Source organism: Rutilus rutilus (genome assembly GCF_951802725.1).
Source record: "Rutilus rutilus genome assembly, chromosome: 21".
Lineage (NCBI taxonomy): Eukaryota > Metazoa > Chordata > Actinopteri > Cypriniformes > Leuciscidae > Rutilus > Rutilus rutilus.
Window position 1 is genome coordinate 10,846,682 of NC_140226.1, and position 19,719 is coordinate 10,866,400.

Genomic DNA, 19,719 nt, shown 5'->3' on the forward strand with positions numbered 1-19,719 from the left:
AATAGAGCATCTTTGGGATGTGGTGGAACGGGAGCTTCGTGCCCTGGATGTGCATCCCACAAATCTCCATCAACTACAAGATGCTATCCTATCAATATGGGCCAACATTTCTAAAGAATGCTTTCAGCACCTTGTTGAATCAATGCCACGTAGAATTAAGGCAGTTCTGAAGGCGAAAGGGGGTCAAACACAGTATTAGTATGGTGTTCCTAATAATCCTTTAAGTGAGTGTATATATATTAGATATTGATAGATATATTATTTATTTTAGCTTTTATTTTACTTTTTACTTTAATTTGACTATTAACAATAAACAAGCCAGTTTGTGAACATAAAAACATGTGATAATTCAATATCCCAACCCACCACCCCTCTCGCACCATGCTTAACCCCGCGGCCTCTTTACAATGGGATACATACTAGGTAGATAATTTCACTGAAAAAACGAAGTCACAGGAATTATGAAACATAAATTACAGGACTACAAAAAACAAACAAACCGATAAGGTAGGGTGTTCACTCTGAGTCCTGGTCATTGTTATGTGCAATATACTTCTACTTCTTAGCAGCTATAGTCCAGATCTTTAATGTTGAGATTTGTGCAAAATTCACCTGAGCCGTGGATATTTCCATCATTATAATGTCCTGGAGTAGTGTCAACCACTAGTAAATATCCACGGTGTGTGGTTGGAGCAGACGTCAGACCGGCAAGCCAAATTTTTTTTGCAGCTTAGAGAAGGCCAACAAAGAATTGTCATATTTATAAGAGAAAATTTATACAGTAATATATTCCAGTGATATATATATAGCACGCTCACAAATCCTCTCATTAACAAAGTGTAGACACAATGTAAATAAGAGATTCATTGTGCAGTGTAGACAGCTTCATTGATTATAACTGAACTTTGTGAGATCACGAACTGAGATGAGTAACAGCTTTTTAGTGATTTTAAAGGGAGTTGTCTTTGCTTACTTTGCACTTTTTAGGCTATATATAATCCATTCAGAATTTGAATGCAAGTCGACACATAATGGTAATTGATATGATTAGCCTTTGGCTTGACTACGTTATGAAACAGCTAATAATGTGTTGCTAAAGACAGCTGCCTTCTAAAAAATCAGGATCCAGAAATAATGATAGAAGAAGCTCTGCACGCACATTGACGGGATTGGTTGCAGGTTTGTGACAAGTTGGTACACTGCAGTTTTAAGGAAAAAGAAAATACTCAGCAATGGTGTTGACTGATGAATTTGCATTATGGTTTGTCTTAAAGCATGTTAAATACACCACACAGACATATAACCAAACTTGATTTTCACAACATCTTTGAGCCCTAATTTTGCTTAAAACTGAAAAGACCTTTTGGACTCTGTATTTTAATAATACGCAATGCACATTTAATGCAAATTGAATCGGCAGGCTCTTGAGTTGATCCAAGTTCGGTTTACTTTAATAAAGGGGTTGGAGTTCATTTGGAGTTTTGTGAAGCTCTCTCAGACACCTTAAACGAAGCAAGTGTGAAAACGCCCTGAAAGTCCCTGCCCCTGATTAGACCATGTTATTTCTCACTAGCCAGTCTAATCCTGTAACTAACCTTGTAAAAATCGCCCTGGGGTTAACAACCGAGCCACGGTGCTCTAACATTTACTCATATTTTTTTGGGTCAGAATTTCCACACGCATCCTCTTTACCGGTTTATCGACTTGTTGGGGACCTCCTCCATGGCCCGAAGAGTTTGCAGTATCTGCACCCATCCCTCTCGCAGCGGCCGGGCAGAGTGTAGTCCCTGCCAGCTGTCTGTGACATATTCCTCCACTGTCATATGTATGTATGTATAAGGCAGGCAGGACTCTTATCGGAGACTCCTTAGAGACAGCTTGTCTGCCCCGGGGCAGTTATTTCACCCCTTGCTCTGCGCTGAGCGCGGCACGCTGAGAAGGAGGGGGAGAGGGAGGGCCCGGTTTCTGTTCGCTGGCATATGTTAAAAGCAGCCATGCCACACTACGCCACCCAGCCATGCATATGGAGCAGTCTTAGGTATATCAAAGTCCCCATGCTTAAAAAGTGACCCGGGGTTATTTCTGGGGAAAATGAAATTTCAGGAGGTGGCAGCCGAAGTTTTGGAGGAGAGCAAGGCCCGGCCACCTCTGTGTTATAAGTGCAGACTTTAAAAGTAGAGTTCACTCCAAATTTGACGTTAGTTAAGAAATTGTGAAATTAAATCGGACTTCTTAAGGTTTGATGTATGTTTAGCCGCACTGTGATAGAGTTATAAGTTTGACATGCTGTAAATTGAGATTTTTAGGGTGTAAGGGAAGTTTGGGTCAAGAAGTCTTGTAAAGCTTTTCGTTTTCGTTCTTGAAGTATTTATGGTTCATCCTGTTTTATATATATATATATATATATATATATACACACACACACACACACATGCATACATACATACACCCAAGCAACTGCATATTTTATTTAGAAAACATAGTTCATCTTTTAATATATATAGTTGTATAGTAAAGTTATTTATATATATATATATATATATATAATAAATGCAAAGATGCATTAAACAAATCAAAAGACAACAATGAGATGTTACTATTCAATACAAGAACTTTCAATTCATCCAATAATTAAATCATATTTTTTTATCCCGGTTTCCACAAAATATTAAGCAGCACAAGTGTTTTCAGAAATGTTTCTTGAGCAGCAAATCAGCATATTAGAATGATTTCTGAAGGATCATGTGACACTGAAGACTGGAGTAATGATGCTGGAAATTCAGCTTTGCATCACAGGAATAAATTACATTTTAAAATACATTCTAATAGAAAACACATTTTGAATAGTAATAATATATTTCACAGTTTAACTGTTTTGCTGTATTTTTCATAAAAAAAAAAAAAACCTTTAGTGAGGATAAGAGACTTTCATAGTCGCTAATCCTTAAGGATGCGCAATAATACTAGTGAAGTTTCCTTTAGCAAACAGCAATAATATAATATAAAAAATTAAACTGTGAAACATGTTTGCAAATCCATCCCAGACTCATGAGAGCTTGTTTAACAGAACTTCTGTTAATTTTGAAAGACTTAATATTCATCCAACCCTCCTGAAAAAAAAAAAAAAAAAAATGTTTATCAAGTTCTACATGAAAAATGAAAAATAATCAAGGACCCAAATAGGTAGTCATTTATTCCAGGTCTCTCTGCTTATATTAGCATGCAAAAGCACTCGAGCTGTAATTCATAAAGTGACTTAAAATTGACATACCTCTTTAAGTGTGTTTTTTTTTTTTCTCGCTTTCTTTTGCCAGCGGCAGTTTGACAATTGAAATGAATGTTTTATGGAAAAATTAATAGTGCCTAGTTTTTGCAGACAGTTTCAAATATTTAATCACACAAATGATATGAATTAATATGCAGACAAGGTTTAATTCATATTAATTTTTTCTTCCAAATGAGATGTACGCGAAACGTGTTTTGCAATGAATATTGTTAGCATGACTTGAATAAGTGGCTTTGTGAAATGTGCACTTCATAACTGCCTTTGCCTTCCGCATCCATTCTTTCCTGTGTCTTTTTCCAGTCGTCCTAATTTCAGAGTTCACCGGGAGATGCACTGGAATATTGTAATTTCTATTTTTTATGAAGGATGCATGGAGACATAAGGATTTTCCAATCAGCCGTAGACATGTATGAAGTCGTAAACCCCCGGCCTATGCTGAAAAACTCGTCTAGTGTGACTTAATTCGTTTTTTTTCTCCCTCCGTCCCTTGTCCTTTGGCTATATATCGTGCATGAGAAAGTCTGGAATATAAACCAGATTGTATATTTTTTTTTCATTTGTATTCTGCATTCTGCACAATCGGATCAAAGATTACCCAACTTGCTTGCGAAATAAAGCAACAAGGATCACTTTAGGCTGTAATTATTGGAATCAGAGCTTTTTCTGAAGAAAGCACAATGCAGAGGATGGCACACGCTGTCATTTCCTGCGCAGTCTTGATGGCACGACTGTAGATGTTTAGTCAACTCTGTCAATCGAAATCAGATTAAGACTGATCTGATAAAAGTGTTGTGATATTTTGATGTGGCTCTTGAAATGCATTTGATTTTTTTTTTTTCTTTAATACACTGTTAAAAAAGTTTTCAAAAGCGGAGTTTCACAGTGATTTTTGATTCCCCAAAGGTTCTTTATTGGCTTTATCTGTGGTTCTATGAAGAACTTTAAACCTTTCTAACACAAAAGGGTTTTTTATTGCAAAAAAAGGTTCTTCAGATTATTAGAATGTTTTTTTTACACCAAGTTCTTTTATGGCAACACTGCAAAAAACTAAAAATGTATCGTTATTTTTAACATATTTGCATGAACATTTAGCTAAATGCTCACAGTCAGATCTATATGGGACTGAAAGTCTCGCTGTGTCTAGAATGAGCTTGATTTTGATCTGCAGACATCGACCGAGGAACATGTTGGAAAAATGGACATTAATAATTGCTTTATTCTCAGTTCTCTCTCTCTCTCTCTCTCTCTCTCTCTCTCTCTCTCTCTCTCTCAGAAGCGAGCACTTAGCCTTCAGTCACTGCGGAATAATTGTCAATGAATATTTAACAAGCCTTCAGTAGGACGGATAGGCATCTGAGAGGCATCAACGCTCTCTCTGTATTATTAATATTGGAAATGCTATAGACACACTGTAGTCAGTGGAGCAGAGTGCATACTGGATTAGCAACTGAAAATGATACAAATGTGAATAAACTAACTCCACCACCAGTCCAACGTCTGCTTGCTTCCTGCAGCTCTGCAGAAAACAAGTTTGAGTGGAATTTCTTATTTCGTACAGGGGTGAATGTCACTGGACCTGTCAGGAACATGTCCGGGCCACATTTCATCCCGAAACCAAAAGAAAGAAACAGGAAATCCTATTTTCTATTTAAAAAAATTGGGGTGTATTCTTTATGCAAAAATAATGGTTTATATAATATAATGTAATAAAATATATCAGAAGAATAAATCATAAAAATATATATAATATAATTTGTTTTGATTCTGGGACGAAAATAGTGCAAATATAATTATATTTGACTTTATTTTGTACTGAAATTGTCATAAAAATAATATAAAAATATAATATCTGATAGTTGGAAAAAGAAAAAAAAATATGCAATTTTTTTTTACTGATTTTGATTTTGGGATGTGAAAAAAAAAGTAGTCCTAATTATAAGTTATAGTCCAAATATAATTTTGTTTATATGTAGGAACAAACTTAAAAGCTGAAGTATAAGCATCTTTTTCTGTATGCGAAATATAAATGAATTTCTTCTTTTGATTTTTGGGGTTAATATTTATAAATGTATTTTTTTAATACATTACCATACATTATTTTCTTTATGCAAAATATTTATTTTTATTAATTTGTTCTTAGTTTTTTTTTTTTATGTGAAAATTGTCATAAAATGTAAGTAAGTGATTTTATGCAAAGCATAATTTTGTTTGTATTTGGGAACATTTTCACCCCAGAGTAAAATGGGAGGGGGAAAAAAAGCTTATTTTTATTTTCAAAATACATATTTTTTCTTTTGATTTTGGAATGAAATGTAAGCTGGACATGGTTTTGTAAAATCATCCCACCGAGATCAGCTGATTTCAATATTTGGAAATGTTTTTAAAGTTCTCGCAGGTGTATTTGAAACCCTTTTTTATTTGACATGTTCTGCCTTTTTTTCTTTGTCTAAATCAGTAATGCTTATGGCCGATCTGGTAAACATAAACCTGTCGGCCATGCGATGAAATACGGTGTGGTGGAATTACCTTATCACGAGCGCACATTTAAGCATGCCTCTCAGGTGAGATGCACAAAAACACATCCCATCATTTTCTCAGAGTCTTCGATGACTGTCAGAAGAACTTCATGTTCTCCGCTCTCTCTCCCTCCCCTGTCTTGAAGTGATATAAAATTCTAATGTCTGCCCTCTGGATCTCTTTCTCCTGAAATCTGGCCAAAGCACTGAAGGTATGCGAGCTCGGTGACATGCATGAGAAGGAAAACAGGAAGATGAAGTGAAGGCAGGAAGCCTCACTCATGAAATATATTCTGGTGATGGGAAAAAAAAGAAAGACTTTGGCCTTACTTTGGTATTTGTATGTATATTTTATAGTTGTAGCATATCGCTACAAGCGCTTTGTTCTGTGCATTTGGATGCATTGATGAGCCATAATGATTCCCCTCAGCTTTTACGACAGGCTGTGGCAGATGCTCAGACTTGTAAAATGTTATATTACCCAGAATCAGAATTGGTTCCCATACTAGACTGTGTATGCTCTTAAATAAAGGTTCTTCGGTTCAGCAAAGAGCCTTCTTATCAAAAAACATTTACACTTAAAGGTAGGGTTGGCAATTCCGGAGAGGCTAGCAATAGCAAGCTAGCTTTAAAAGCATAAGATCCCACTCTCCATTCAGAGCGTCTCCAAAGCCACACCTCCTTCAAAACACATGAACGCGTACAGCAGGGAGCAAACAAAAGCTTCACGAGAGACGCCGTTAAATTACCTCATGTCTCAATTTCAAAGCACATAACATTGCAATAATAATTTTTAATATTTACACCACTTCTATTATTGATTGCTATCAGGGTGTAAAGAGAGTTTCAACCAGTATAACAAAAAGTGTTTCTGAAAAACATCCTAGCTGAAAAGCCTATCCTAGCTTTAATTGTTCTCTTTAGATCTAAAATATATCGGTGTCACTTTAAAGGTTTTTCGGGTCAAATTTGGTTTCTAGGTTCTTTAAAGAGGACCTGTTATGCTTTGTTACATTTTCAACTTTCTTTACTGTGTAATGTTGCTGTTTGAGCATGAAAAAGGTCTGCAAAGTTACAAAGCACAAAGTCAATCCAAAGTGAGTTATTCTCTACTTCAGCCAACACTGTTTCCGAACTTCCTGAAAGCCTCGATTGTAGTCTTGAGTTTTCTTCCAGGAACAAACACATCAAAATATTCCTCATTTAAATAATTCCAGTGCAAGGCATATGCAAAAAAGGTTTTCACTAGTAGTGTGTTGAAACTTGTGGCTATGGTAGGGGGCTGTGACATTTCCCAAACAAGCTCGAAGCGGTTGACCAATCACAACACACTGGTTCAACCAACCAATCAGAGCACATTGTGCATTTTAGAAGGAGGGGCTTCATAGAAACTTCATATACAGTGGGTACGGAAAGTATTCAGACCCCTTAAATTTTTCACTCTTTGTTATATTGCAGCCATTTGCTAAAATCATTTAAGTTCTTTTTTTTTTCCTCATTATTGTACACACAGCACCCCACATTGACAGAAAAACACAGAATTGTTGACATTTTTGCACATTTATTAAAAAAGAAAAACTGAAATATCACATGGTCCTAAGTATTCAGACCCTTTGCTGTGACACTCATATGTTTAACTCAGGTGCTGTCCATTTCTTCTGATCATCCTTGAGATGGTTCTACACCTTCATTTGAGTCCAGCTGTGTTTGATTATACTGATTGGACTTGATTAGGAAAGCCACACACCTGTCTATATAAGACCTTACAGCTCACAGTGCATGTCAGAGCAAATGAGAATCATGAGGTCAAAGGAACTGCCTGAAGAGCTCAGAGACAGAATTGTGGCAAGGCACAGATCTGGCCAAGGTTACAAAAAAATGTCTGCTGCACTTAAGGTTCCTAAGAGCACAGTGGCCTCCATAATCCTTAAATGGAAGACGTTTGGGACGACCAGAACCCTTCCTAGAGCTGGCCGTCCGGCCAAACTGAGCTATCGGGGGAGAAGAGCCTTGGTGAGAGAGGTAAAGAAGAACCCAAAGATCACTGTGGCTGAGCTCCAGAGATGCAGTCGGGAGATGGGAGAAAGTTGTAGTAAGTCAACCATCACTGCAGCCATCCACCAGTCGGGGCTTTATGGCAGAGTGGCCCGACGGAAGCCTCTCCTCAGTGCAAGACACATGAAAGCACACCTGAAGGACTCCAAGATGGTGATAAATAAGATTCTCTGGTCTGATGAGACCAAGATAGAACTTTTTGGCCTTAATTCTAAGCGGTATGTGTGGAGAAAACCAGGCACTGCTCATCACCTGTCCAATACAGTCTCAACAGTGAAGCATGGTGGTGGCAGCATCATGCTGTGAGGGTGTTTTTCAGCTGCAGGGACAGGACGACTGGTTGCAATCGAGGGAAAGATGAATGCGGCCAAGTACAGGGATATCCTGGACAAAAACCTTCTCCAGAGTGCTCTGGACCAGAGTGGCTTCACAACAACTCCGTGACTGTTCTTGAATGGCCCAGCCAGAGCCCTGACTTAAACCCAATTGAGCATCTCTGGAGAGACCTGAAAATGGCTGTCTACCAACGTTTACCATCCAACCTGACAGAACTGGAGAGGATCTGCAAGGAGGAATGGCAGAGGATACCCAAATCCAGGTGTGAAAAACTTGTTGCATCTTTCCCAAAAAGACTCATGGCTGTATTAGATCAAAAGGGTGCTTCTACTAAATACTGAGCAAAGGGTCTGAATACTTAGGACCATGTGATATTTCAGTTTTTCTTTTTTAATAATTGTGCAAAAATGTCAACAATTCTGTGTTTTTCTGTCAATATGGGGTGCTGTGTGTACAATAATGAGGAAAAAAAATGAACTTAAATTATTTTAGCAAATGGCTGCAATATAACAAAGAGTGAAAAATGTAAGGGGGTCTGAATACTTTCCGTACTCACTGTATATATATATATGGTGATATATATATATATATATATATACTTTTTTTTTAGATGCTTTGATATTTCTACTGGAGAACAAGACAATAATATGGATTATGATGATTATTATTATTATTATTTTCAGTGTAGCTTTTGTTGAGATTGTTTCAGAACAAAAACGTGCCAAGCAAATGTGAAGCAGCAAACAGGGACGCATATAAATCTTCATCTTTGACAACAGGTGAAGAGTGTCACATTCTGACTGAAACAAACTGCTTCCTCCAGAGACACAGCGCAGGTCTCGTGCGGCCTTGGTTTGAAGCTTCCCGTGAGACACAGACTGACGGAATGATTGAAAAGTGTTTGTATATGCTTGTATATGCTTGAGCTTTTGAGTTTCAAAGGGCAAATGCAAGTTTTTAGAAGGTTTGGGTTTTCATTAAGACTTGAAGTCCCTTAAAGAAAGTCAGAACAAAAGGGCTTATTTTCACCCATTTTTACAGCTTTTAATGTTAATGTTTATCAATGTTAATGTTTAATAATGTTTCAGCACCACTAAAATTAGATTACAAGTTTGTCACGGTTGACAGTAGCAATAGACTTCTTGAGCGTTTTTTTTTTTTTTTTTTGTGGACCAGAATTGTTTATTATCAAAAAACTGTCATTATTTATCAGTTCATTAGAGACGTTTATATCAGAAGCATATTTTTAGTGCTCAAAAAGTCTTTAGGTTTGGGCTCATGGGTGCAAAAGACTATTTGTTATTATTACTCTGGATTTTTTCGCCCAATTTTAAGCATCAATTTAGAATTATAAAACACATTATTATAACACATGAGTATAAGATCAAATGACACTTGACATTTTCAAAAAAAAAAAATCTTTTTTTTATTTTAACCTAAGTTGATTTAAAAATGTCTTAACAGTTGGTAGTCCCATGAAAAGAGTCAAGAAAGAATTAAAAATAAGTTGATGTCACTTGTTTGTGACTGTAAGAAGGTCAAGTCAAATGCATTGAATTGTGGGATAAAGTTTTGCATGCTGTGTGAAAGTCATTGCACAATTTGCACACTGACTTAGAGCACACGATGAAGTTTGTGAACTATTTGTGGTACATGTGATACTTGAGATACAATATCATACGTTTGTTTTATCTGCATCTTATCTAATATATCTTAGTTATATTTAAGATGAAACAGGACACCAATTGTATTGTGTTGGATGTGATGAACAAGACGAGAGAGCGCACTTACTAGAAAATGGAATTTCACTTTTGTGTTACTTCAGATCGTCTTTTATTATACAAAAGTTTTAAAGTGATGCTCAAAATTGTGGAAAACAATCCAGAATAACAATTACAGAAGGTCCGGCGTTGAATGCATCACATTTTATTTGTTTATATAAAACTGCCTCACAGATAATAACTGGGACATTTTCACTCATCAGAAATGCACGCTTATCATTTCCAAGTCGAATCCTATTCCGTTGTTTCCTCTTTCTTTTCCGAACCCGATGAAATCCATTACTGCATTGTGGCAGTTACAAATGCCGGGCTTTCTCCGAACACAGAGAGGCTTGTCTGCGGGATTACTTTTGATTTATGCTCCAGCTGTGATATTGTAACTCTGTGCGATAGTGTCCTTGGACGTAAATGTAAGTAAACGCCGGGAAGGGCTTTGTGAAGGCCTCTGTATCAGAGCTGCTCTGTACCTTTATGTTCAGCTCTGCTGCGGTGCAGGCTGTCCCCTGGGAATTCTGTTGCTGATGTGCGTCAGAATTCTGTGATCCTCCAGAGCTGAGTTTTCCCGGTTTCTCCCTGTGTTGTTCAGTACACAGCCGATAAGGTGTGATAGGGCAATGAATCGCTAGGATACCATAGTAGGTTTTTCCTTTTTTATTACGGTTTTTTTTTGTTGTTTTTTTTGATAGTGGTAGTTGGGAGAAGACTAATGTGTATATATCTGAAGTGGTCAAGAAATGGTGCCTGCCAAACTCAAACTTGTATCATGAGAAACACATCAGGAATCATAATCAATACTGGAAACAATCTGTAACCTTAAAATCCCCCTGTGGTGAAAATCAAGCTTTTAATGTTGTTTATATGAGTATATGCTTTAAGACAAACCATGTACAAATGCATAAGTTGCTGAGTATTTTCTCTTTAAAACTGCAGTGAACCAAAGACAGTCTCAAAAACGTAGTTTGAAATTGCCGGTGTTTCTGACGTCACAAACTACCTTGTAACCAATCACGTCAACGTGTGATCATCAACAAGTGGATCTCTGAGCTGGTGTGAGTGAGTGGAGGCGGGGCTAATTTGCATGTTCATAGAACTGCGTATACTAAATAAGGCAAGGGTGTAGAGTTATTTTAAGGCATGAATTTTTTTAAGGAAAAAACATTTAAATATGTCATTTTGGTGATCAGAGATGAGCTTTAAAGGATACAATTATTGACTACGGGGGGACTTTAAGCATAGTGATGATTACAGGATATAAGGTAGTGTACCTTTGCAATCAGACAGATGATTTTCTAATTGCTCTGTCCTGCAGGTTGTACAAACACTAGCTGGGCTGATAACCACATATCAAATGTGACAACGTGCCCGTGTGATATAGAGAGAGTTCCTGCAGAGTGAGTCAGGGTGCTGGGAGACTGTGAGGAGATTTCTCAGTTTTTAATCACAGGTTTTTGCAGAAACAGTCAGCAGGAGGGAAAATGAAACTCTTCATTCCTTCACTACGCTGGCTTCGGATTGCTTTCCTGAAGAGGGTCTACACGTAAACACATATACACATAACTTTTTTGGTCTGGTTCTCAAGGGAGTACCTGGAGATGCTGCTTGGCACTCAACTTTATGCGGCACACTTATCCTGTTGTTTAGCTGCCGTCATCACTTTCCTCCTGATGGTTTTTTATTTTATTAACATTAATGACACAGACAACAGCAGGAATATTAGGCTGCTGTCACTTTAAGACCGAATGCGCAGACCAAATATACTGACACACATCCGGTATCTTTCTTAACTGTTCACTTGTGACATAACCGAGAGAATACTTGCCGAGATGGTTATTTTGACATAATTTTGTGTGTATGTGTCCATTCAAGCGCAAGTAAACATGAAATCAAATCGGTGTTGGAGCGCTGTCTGAAACGTGCATCTCTCTCTCTCTCTCTCTCTCTCTCTCTCTCTCTCTCTCTCTCTCTCTCTCTCTCTCTCTCTCTCTCTCTCTCTCTCTCTCTCTCTCTCTCTCTCTCTCTCTCTCTGCGTGTGCGCGCTTCAGGTGTGTGCGGCTGTGAGCGAGTCCCGATTTTTTTCCACTCTGTGATGGTTAAACTTAGCAGTTAATCTGCGAATCACATGCATGCCGAACCGTGGGGCCTGATCCGTTGTACCCCTTATAATTAATGAACACACTTATCCTACTCCAGTAAGTAAAGTAAGTGTCCCTGTCAGCAACGCCAAATTTTTCAGTATCACATGATCTTTCAGAAATCATCATAATATGCTGATTTGCTGCTCAATAAACATTTATTATCAATGTTGAAAACAATTGTGCGGTTTAATATTTTTGTGAAAACTGTGATTTTTTTTTTTTTTTTTTTTTTTTTCAGGATTCTTTAATGAATAGAAAGTATATATTTGAAATAAACATCTTTTGTAACATTATAAATCCCTTTACTGTCACCTTTGATCAATTTAAAGGGATATTTCACCGCTGGAAAGATGAATGTGTATTTAAATTGGGTTATTTATGTAGTAGAAATGTGAAATTATTTTAGAAGTTGGTGCCTTCTAGACTGAGAAAAGCCAGAAAATGTATTTTTGGCTCATGTGGATGAAAGACAACAACTCCCAGAATGCACTTGCTTCGCTGCCCTACGAGGCCACTCCCAAGCCACGCCTACCGGTTACAGAGGGCAGTGTCGGAAGAAATGATACAACTAGGCTACTAGTCGACTCGAAACTGAAAAGACGCCGTTTTATCGTGAGATCCCCCTATGGGCGGGTTGAAAACATGCGGAACTAGCGCCTACTACTGGCTGTAGCCAAAAAAGCCTCTGATGACGCTAAATGACGAGTTTTTTTTCCAGACACACAATACAGAAATCTCTCGTCTCAGGGGGACATGAGGGAGGGAAGCACAGTCATTCGAAAACACTACCGGGTTTCTACTGATACAAAGCCTAATGCTAATCGGTGAAGTATCCCTTTAATGCATCTTGGCTGAATAAAAGTATTTATTTATAAAAAAAAACTATTTCAAAACAATAGTGCATAATTACTTGTATTTTTTCTCACTCAAATCATTTTGATTGGATTTCTAACTCACTTTTTAATTAGTAAAAAATAGTCTGTGAAATAGTATGCAGTCAGCGAGTGATGTTGCGTTACGCTCTCTGAAACTATTTGATGAAATTATGTTGTTGTTTTTCTGTTCCTAACAGTATTATAATACAAATTCAGTAAAAATACGAAGTATCCGATGTTTTGTAGTACGTTATCCAGGGTTTGCCACTCTAAACAATTGCCATTCATGTCACTCTCACTAGTTGTCTGGTTCCTCAGTCACTTCTCTGTCTTTTGTAACCCTTTTACAGTCTCTTTCTTTCCTCTTTTCCTCTGTTGTCAGCTTTCTACATCTGTTTATGCGTAAGGCAGCCACCTTGAATCTTAAACGCCACTTATCAGCCACACTTTCTCTTCAACAAAAACACTTTTCTATCTATCACACGGCTGAATTTAAATTGCACTTAATTGTTGCGAATTACCCCAAATACCTTGATTACTGATAATCCCCCCCCAACGCGTTAACGTTTGCACACTACCCGTGAAGTAAATAAGTGAGCATGACTGATTTAATTTTCTTGTTTTAGGAGAAAACTCCTGATTTCATGGGTTACGGTCAGAAAACTAATTTGATTCTTCGTTGCAACGTTCAAAAATAGAAATATGGACATTTTGGCATTGTTTACCTCACTGTTATGTTGTTCCAAATTCATATGACTTCTTTCTTTCCTTCTTTCTGTGGAACACAAAAGGAGACGTTCAGGAAAATGCCCTTTTTCATCTTGACAAATTCCAAAAAAGGACAAAAAGCACCATAAAATAAGTCCATGCAACAGCGTTTTGTTGGTTATAGTGGGTCTTGTGATTGATTGTCATTGATGCCAAACCTGGTGAGACACATCTTGATGGGCCATTTCGTATTTTTTTGTTTGCTTTGTGTTCTATTTTGCTAAGTATTCAAACATGAATGATATTTGGTAACTGTAATGGAGGGGAAATTTTCTATGGAAAAACAACTTCAGAAGACTTGGAATATAGTGCATGGACAATCCCTTTATGGTGTATTTTTTGCCTCTTCCTTCTCTTTTTGTTACACAGAAAGAGAATTAAAGTCATTCAGGTTTGGAACGACATAAGGGGAGGTTTTTTTTTTTTTTTTTTTGGGTGAACTATTTCTTGCATCCTTAGCAATCACAGATCATGTCAAATATTTTCCGTTCAAATGTCAAATCTCTCATTTGCCCCATCTGATTTGATCCTATTACCCATAAGTCCCGGCGTCCTTGTGCTGCATTAGTGCGCACAGTTAAGGACTTGAGGTGTCAGAGCACCGTTATAGAGATTGCGTTTTTTTTTTTTTTTTTTCATGAACCTCTTCAACAAATCATATTTGATTTCATGCGTAATTAGTTTGTCCATCAGCAGCCGAGGAGACCCTGTAGCAGCGGTATCTGCAATATCTTTGAGCTCTGATGACAGAGGCTTCGGGACAACAGCCAATATGCATTAGAACAATAGCACGGTTCCGCCCCATCGCTCCGGATGAACTAGAACTCATTTCGTACTACTGGCGTTCGTTACTATGCTCGCTTTACCTCGCGCGCAGCGAGACGAACATCTCAGCGCTCACTGGCAGCCTTCAATATTTGATAGACGCTTTGCCTTTCGTATTAAACTGGAAGATTTAATTATATTTTGAAATGATATTTTAATTAAATATTAAGGTAAGCAAAAATGGATTTCAAAATAATTACATCAAACATCAAAAAAAGTGAAGGCCCTTTTTTTTCTGCTTGGACAGCAGAAAAAAGTAAGAAGCCTTATTTAAGTCTCTCAGAGATTCAATCTAATTTAATTCTCTCCCCTCTCTAAATAAACAGTTCTCCAACCTTTTTTCATCTGGGGGGAGAAGAGATGATAGGGGTAATCAATATTTCTAGCATTTTAATTAAAACCGTTAGTGGAATAAATCCATTTAATTATCAGTTAATGAAATACAAGGTCATTTACCTGACAGCAACTTTGAAGGTGGCTTACTGGTTGGAATGAGAACGCTGGTGAGGTGTCAGAGCCGTTTAGCAGCTGCCAGAGCTCAACTTGAGATTCTCCTCGCCGTATTAACCCCTCTCTGTCCGTCTGCACGTCGCTTGACTCGTACCTTCTGCTCCACACACACCCAAAACACACTGAAGATCAAGGTGATCTTAGCATACTGGGTCTCAGTGGTACAGTATGTGTGTGTGTGTATATATATACTGGATATACTGTATATAATATTACATTTCTATTTAATATAATATGTATGTGTGTATTGTATATGTTATTACATTTATATTAAATATAATATGCACGTGCGTATTTTATGTTAGCTCAATATGTATTCGAATAAATCAATAAAAATATGTATATAAAAAATATCTATAAAAATCTATAAATCAAACCACTGCCTGTTGATGCTTCTGATTGGTTTTAGAGGGAAAAGCTGCTCATAACTGCTGTTCTTGGATCAGTTTTCTCCATAATAAAAGCATATTGGCAATTTGGCGAACGATCCAGTGCGCATCTGTGTTTGCGCTTTGGAGAGCGTCAAAAGTTTATATTAACTGTGTGTTTTTGCAGCGTTGGGCAATTTAGCCAATCACAGACATGACTTTTGATTTCTTGAATGCAATGGCCAATCAGATGTGTTTAAAGGTATAGCGGAGGATTTTTTACTTCCGGGTGGATCACCTATACTATTGGTCCTCCTAATTGTCAATCATTCTGGTGAATCAATCAAACTTATTCAAAAAGTGGAGAGGGCGGGTCTTATCTAAAATTCGGAAAGATCCTCCACTATACCTTTAAGTTAGAATCCCCCCACCGCTCAGAGCCGGAGTTAGTGCTGGGTTCTGCACGCTCGCAAATCCTCGCATTATAACAAAGTGTAGACATTTTGTAAATAAGAGATTCAATGCGCAGTGTAAACGGCTTCATTGATTATAATGGAACTTCGTAAGATTGCGCCATTGCGATGAACTGAGATGAGTGACAGATTTTTAGTGATTATAAACGGAGCTGTCTTTACACGCTATCTAGGAGATATATAATCAATTCATAATTTGAATAAATCTTTTGTTTTTCATGCTTGACCAGCAGCCACATGCATGCTGCAAAGTTTTTGGAGTGACATCCGCTAAATTCATGTATTCGAGCGATTATTGTCGTCATGCGTGATTTGTTTTTTCTCCTTTCCCACAAAGAATTATTTTGGGTCTCATTTCATTAGGTGGACCAGCCGTCAATCTGAGTGGGTCAGTGCCTTATTCAGCCTCCCCACTGATTTACATAAATGAATAAAATGTACGTAAATAAAAATATCTATGTATTTTACATAGATATTTATATATAAATATTTGTAATTAATATATTCAGATAAAATAAAATATCTTTGTTTATTGTCTTTTGATAAAATCTTAAAGACAAAATATAGGGGGAAATAGAACCCTTTGGCATGTTGGAAGACATTGCGGTTAACATGGTAAATTTTAGGATAATAATATTTGCGCGTTTGATGAAGTCTTGGAAAGTCCGAATTTTATAATCTTTCAGTCAGACTTCCAACATGGAAACTTTCGCAGCGATGCAGGTATATGACATAACGTAGAAACTAAACTGGAATGTGTTTTGTCTTTTGAGCTTTAAAGTGTGAAGTTCAGTATCCAGGCTGTCACTGTGTGTGTGTGTGTGTGTGTGTGTGTGTGTGTGTGTGTGTGTGTGGAGGCAGAAGCTTTTAGCGTGTGGAGGTGGCGCTGGGATTTGCGTGATGGAGTTTATTTCAGACCCAGTTCTCTGGGGCCAGAGGAACAATAGTCTCTCAGCAGCCCTTCCTTCACCATCTGGAACAAATACAACAAATAATAAATAGAGATACAATGGGGCAGAGAAATGGAATTTAACTTGGCCTGCAGCACTTACCTGAAATGTGCATATAATGGTGTGGAGCATTTGTCATAGGGAATGCTTTTTGGAGTTTTTGTCCTACTGTTAATGAAATAGTAAACTTGGCTCTGTACATTATGCTCCGGCTTTATGCATCGATTTTTGCAATTGCTTTCTTTGTCTTATTACTAAAATCAATTTCCTTCTGTGATTGCCAAGAAGAACTTGTCACGATCAAGTTTTTTGTGCCCCCGATCCGAGTCTTTGAATATTGAGTCTCAATCCGATACTCGTATTTTCCTAGTGTTTGGTGCACCTTCAAGTACAATAAAGTTATTAAAATCAATCCAATGAATATAGGGATGTGCAGAGAGTTTCTATAAAATTATAGAAATTATAGTCTCTAATAATAATTCTCTCTCTCTCAGGAAATGCGTGCAACTCTGTTCCTCGTAATTACTACCATGTTTTGTGTGTGTTATTTTTTGTCAGACATCGATGTCGTGATGTTCAAATGATGTGGATTTGAAAGAAGATGGGTCGTATGGTGACTATTATTTATTTCTTGTCCAGCAAATATTCAGTGAAGTGATTGATGCCCATGAGTCTGTCCATATATTTAGTTCTGATATTCCAGCCGGCAGCCAGCGTAAGTTTCTGACAGACCTGGTAATGTGCGTAAGGGGTGAACTATGTTTGATTTTTGGGTAATTTTAATTTTATGCTTTTGCGTAGTTCATAATAGTTACTTTATGGAATGAAGTTTATTTCGTGGCGTAAAAAAAAACTTTTGAAGAAGACTTTTGAAAATAAAGTTAATTTTTTATCAGGAAAGGAGTGGTTTTGATGCACAAAGTTGTTTTTATTTTCTCTTAAAACAAAAATCTTTTATTTAAACCCATAAAAATGCAAGTCCTGCTGTAAATAATAGAGAAAAATCACTTTTTAAAACTGTTGTTCCATTATTACCCCTTAGCAGATTTTGATCCGTTTATAACATTTTGAAATATATTAAAATAGAAAACAGATATTTTAAATTAAGTAATATAATACTTTTAATGTAAGTGTTGGTATGTGCTAATTCTACTTGAACCCGGACCATACCTCTACTTCTATAATTACATGTTTTTTTTAATTGGTGAATGATTTTTTAAGGACTAATAAAGAATGATGATCCATGAACATGTCGTACTTGGGTAAAACAAGGTATAATAATTAACCCCTTTTTCTGTAAATGTGGATTAGTTCTTGCTAATACATGAGGCTTTTGACAGAATGTAGTATCTCTCACACACACACACACACACACAAGCAGACCTGCAGGCAGTGGCTCTGACGACTTCAATACACTGACACAGTGTTTGAGTTCAGTCTGTTCAGCTCAGAGTGGCCAGTAGAGTTCAATCTATCCTCTAGATATCAGTCTGATTTACTGGAGGTTTGTAGTTTCATTTGACCACAATCCACTTTGACAAACAACCTGCTTTCATCTCGATATCTCCCCCCCTAAAAAAGCTCATTTCTGCTCCCCAAACCTCAAAAGAAACCTCTTCAAGGTAGCCGCAATACCGTCTCCTTCCGATTTCAATTGAAGATCAGATTTTTTTTTATGTTACTTAATTATTTCCTAATTAGTTTGCATGTTAATTAAAATGGTGGCTAATGTTAATTACCTATATTAATGGATTCTCATGTAACACCTGCCCGAAGCGCTTGGCTCAGTTTTCAAAATATCTTCATCTAAGCCGGTTGATGCATGCCGTCTCGCTTTGTTGAAAAGCGGCGAGGAATTGAAGTCAGGGGATTTTTGAAGCAGGTCGCACTGAAGTAGTCAAACTAAACGCACACTTTTTTTTTGTCTTCTCCTTTCATTTGAAAGCTGCATTTGCAGAGAGGACTGGCATATTTTGATTATAGTCGTATTTGTAAGCGTGTGTTATCTGTGATGCTCAGTCTATTAAACGGGTTATTCTCTAAAACAGCTGCCTTTTCCATTTTGAAATGGTGATTTTTTTTTGAGTGAAGGTGAAGTAAATGTTTACAATATTTTAAACATTGTGTCAGATTAATAATGGGTCAATAAAGTGTAAATAATGCAATGTGAATCCAAATGAATATATTTTAATAGATGTTTGAGTCGCACTTAAAAATGCTGACATTTTCTAACTTCACTTCATCATTTTTGCATTGACTTTTAATGAACTTGTGTAGCAGTGAGCGCTGTAAACTAACCAACTTTCTTTTTTTTGGAAAATTTTGCTTGTAATATATTTCTTATAAAATAAATGGCACTTGCACCGATATGAAAAATTTGGCAGATAGCCTACCGATAACCAATAATTATAATATAATATAATATAAAAGTTGATAATTGACCGATAAATCTAAATCCAATTTTTATATACATTTTGAGAGCCTGATTACAAAAACAAAAGTCTCACCATTAAAAGCCATGACCCAAGCACACAATTATAATGATGTTCTCACTATAATTTTATGTAGCCAATTTGACAGACTTGTGCTGTTCATGTTGCACTAAACTGTATTTTCCATTTTTGAAGTGATTTCAATCATATTCCAAGCAATTCAAAATCATCATGGCGAACAGTGCGAATCTGGAGTCTCTCAACTGAAGGAAATCCATTATTTATCAGCTTTAACATATCGGCCAAATTTTCTTATCGGGCCGATAACAATAACGTAAAATATGATCATATATCGGCCGATACTGATATGATGGTTGATATATCATGCATCCCTAGAACTTAGTTTGAA

At 36.9% G+C, this 19,719-nt stretch overlaps 1 protein-coding gene across 2 annotated transcripts in view; it reads left to right on the forward strand.

Moving 5' to 3' along the window:
• Nucleotides 1-19,719, forward strand: part of akap6 (A kinase (PRKA) anchor protein 6) — a 164,656-nt gene that overhangs the window by 73,601 nt on the left and 71,336 nt on the right. The gene's annotated exons all lie outside the window — the stretch shown is intronic.